The sequence below is a fragment of the Oryzias melastigma genome, linkage group LG18 (assembly GCF_002922805.2).
Source record: "Oryzias melastigma strain HK-1 linkage group LG18, ASM292280v2, whole genome shotgun sequence".
Classification (NCBI taxonomy): Eukaryota; Metazoa; Chordata; class Actinopteri; order Beloniformes; family Adrianichthyidae; genus Oryzias; species Oryzias melastigma.
The window spans coordinates 1,634,986-1,638,667 of NC_050529.1; the positions used below are offsets into that span (position 1 = coordinate 1,634,986).

Here is a 3,682-nt window from a genome sequence, read left to right on the forward strand (position 1 = left end):
GGGGGACCCCTCAGTTCATTGCTGTTTTGCAATTTCATTTGAATTTTGACCAAAAAACATCATTTCATATTACAATGCAATAGATCTTAAGTTACTTTAAAACGAATTTCAAGCAAATCATGTATTAAAATATAAGTTTTTAGTCTTGTATTTTAAAGTTATAAATTGCAAAAGGCATTTTCATTTGATTTATGGCATTAAAACCCATAACAATTTACATTGAAATTAATTTTGTTTTTGACGTTTAAAATATTGAATTGTAATTGTTAATATTGACTTTTCAGTTATAAATTATTTTGAATTATGACTCAAACAAACTTCCATAGAGTCAGAGTTTCCCTTTGATGTCCAATGAAATGATGACATTTTTAATGTAACCTCAAAAATCATCTTCTGTAAATTACTTTTGATGACTCCCTCATTTCCCGCGCTCGTCACCCCCCCTCCTCCTGGCTTTGCTCTTCCCATCATCCGCCCGAGTGAAGAAGTGAGAAAGTGAGGAGGACAGAAACCCCTCCTCCTGCCGTCCCGGCGCGTGGAGCGCTTCACTCCGGTGTCTGTGTCCGGAGCGCGCGGACGGCCGGACGGACGGGCTCGCGGGGAGTGTTCGATCCCCGCCAAACTTCAGTCTGATGAGGTCCAGAGCCGCGGATGTGGGGGGCTGATGGAGGGCAGGAGGGGGGACTTCAGTCAAAACTCATAACGTCTGATTTTAACCAGATCTGACGGATTACGCACGAGGATCCGGAGGATTTAACCTCGCGCGCGGCTCTATTTTCTGTCTTTTTTAAAGTATAAATATTTTTAAATTCCTGATGGCAGTGGAGAGCCGCGCGGCAGCTCACACCGGCGCGCGCGGGAACCAGAGCGGAACGAGCCGGCACCCGTGAGCGAACGCGTCCATCCCCCCAGCAAACGCACGCGCATGGAGGAGGCGCACGTGAGTGTCAAATCGTTGACTTTGAATGCAAATGTATGTAAAAATAAAAACTTCTTTGGAAAGTTGGATCTATAATTGGGCCGCGTGCGTGCGCGCGCTCTGCACAGCTGATATGCTGATGATGGCTGGGATGTTTGCGCCTCTCATCCCTGCAGATAACAGCAGGCTTAAACATTAAACCCAGCTCCCCCTCCTCATCCTCAGATGATGATTGCTGCGTTCTTATCTGAAGAACATCTCATCCTGGATGTAATGATCTGCTCTGAGGTTCTGCTGATGCTTCACTGGTTCTGGTCTGCAGCTGCAGATGGAGAAAGATCCAAAACCGACTGTTAAATCCGTTCATCACAAAAGCAGAAAGCGACATTTAAGTGGAACCTTAAATGATCACAAAATAGGGAAATATTTGTGTGAAAAAGCATAAATTCCTGACAGAGATGCGGTTCTGGAGTCACCTCCTGAAGGTCCTCTCTGCAGATCTGGACTTCCTGCAGGGACGACAGGCACAGAGGTGACCGAAACACTCTGGAAAAAGGAGGTGTGCTTTTCCCTGCTCTTAAATATGGAAACAAATATTGAATATAAAGTGTATTTTTAAAACTTAAACATTTATATTAAAAAAGTAATTGCGGTTCGGGCAGCCTCAACATCATTGACTTGAACCGAGAATTGATTAAAAAAATGTGTGAATACCATCAAGATCAATCAGGATTAATCACAGTTATTTGACCAATTCATTCGTTTATTCTTTTATTTGATCCAATTATTCACAAACCTGGGGAAAACCATCGCGATCAATCACGATTAATCACGATTAATCGACCAGTCCATTCATTCATTCAGTCGAACCAATTAATCACAGACCTGGGGAAAACAACTGCGATCAATCACAATTAATCCCGATTATTCACAATCAATCACGATTAATCACGAATATTCATGATTAATTGAACAATTCAATTATTCAAATCAATTAAACTCAAACTTTGGGAAAACATTGTGATTAATCACAATTAATCACGATTTATCGACCAACCCGTTCATTCATTCAGTTGAACCAATTAATCGCAAATCTGGCCAAAACATTGCGATCAATCACAATTAATCACAATTAATCGCGATTAGTCGACCAATCCATTCATTAATTCAGCCGAACCAATTAATCACAGACCAGGGGAAAACTATTGCGATCAATCACAATTAATCCCAATTATTCACGATTAATTGCGATCAATCACGATCAATTACGAATATTCATGATTAATTGAACAATTCATTTATTCGAATCAATTAATCTCAAACTTGGGGAAAACATTGTGATTAATCACGACTGATCACGATTAATCGCAATTAATCGACCAATTCATCATTCAAACCAATTATTCTCAAACCTGGGAAAAACATTGCGATCAATCACGATTAATCGCAGGTAATCGTGATTAATCGTGAATGAATTGTTTTTCAAGTTACAGTATTTGCCAACTACTTATTATCTGCAAATGATCAGACACAAAACTACATATAGAACATTTATTTTTAATAAATGCTCAGACAGTGACACTGGAAAAAAGGAGGTGCTCTTAAATGTGGAAAATAATATTGAATTTACAGTATATTTTTAACACTTAAAAGAACATTTATCCTTCATTTTAAGCGAGAAAATGAAAGAAAAGTCCCTGAAAATGCGACCAATCAGGAGGCGGCACACACGAGCGGCGGGAACGAAGGCCCCAGAGCGACAAGTGCATCTGTTGACGTGGAAACAGCCCCTCCAGGCCTCCGTACCCGGAGCGCCCCCCTTTGCCCTGCAGACGGCAGGTGCTGGGGTACGGAGAAACCGACGCGTTTGTGTTCACATTTGATGGTAATCTCTACATGTTTGAGGCTGTGTGAGCACTTTATCACCAGCCAAACGCACACACAGACACACAAACACACACAGCAAATGAACTAATGATTGCTGGCAGCTGAGCTTCAAATGCAACGTTCCCCCTTGAGGCAGCAAATGTTCTGTTTGTAGCCCCGCCTTATGTGACATTCCTGCTCCTGTCAATCATTCTGACGGTCCGCCTCTCGTCCCCGAACATTCAAAATACATGCAAGCACACAAAAACACACACACACCTCCCCCATTAGAGGCTAGCGGCTAAGTCATGTCCCTTCGTCTGTGTGCGAGCGGCGCAGCCACACATCAGGGGGAAGTTCTGCAAACGCCGCTCTGCCTTTTCCTCCTGACGTCAAAATTACAACAATTTCTCCAGATTTGATGAGTAAAATGAGGTGTAGAGGGTAAAAATGAGCGCATCCGTGCACGCGATCAACGTGATTCCAGCAGATTGTGAAGGAGAAAAGCCGCTTTTCTCCTTCATAATCTGCTAGAATCTTGTTGATCGTGTCAAAAAAGTTACAAAATGTTAAAGATTTTGTGTTTAAGAATTGTTGCCACATCACAGCAGGACTCGGTCTGGTTGTGAGATTAGAAAATGTCACAGATCTGTGCACGTTTGTGTGAGTTTTTTCTGAAAAAGCATTAAAAAGCTTTGATTCTGGGCCTGTGGCGATGCACCAACCTGATGACATCACAGGTGTCTTGGTTTGCTGCATCTAATACCTTAAAGTGTAAACTTGATCGTTTTTGTTATTCATTTAAGAAACTTTAGATCAGGGGTCTCAAGCTCAAATCAGCCGGGGGCCGCTGGAGACAGAATCTAGGTGAGGGTGGGCCGCATCAGGATTTTCACA

The 3,682-nt window shown here is 42.2% G+C and overlaps 1 protein-coding gene across 1 annotated transcript in view; it reads left to right on the plus strand.

Moving 5' to 3' along the window:
• Window positions 1–519: 519 nt before the first annotated feature.
• Window positions 520–3,682, plus strand: part of npy2rl (neuropeptide Y receptor Y2, like) — a 61,307-nt gene continuing 58,144 nt past the window's right edge. The window contains exon 1 of the mRNA XM_024287967.2: window positions 520–940. The gene's annotated coding sequence lies outside the window, so the exon portion shown is untranslated. The remainder of the gene's footprint in view (window positions 941–3,682) is intronic.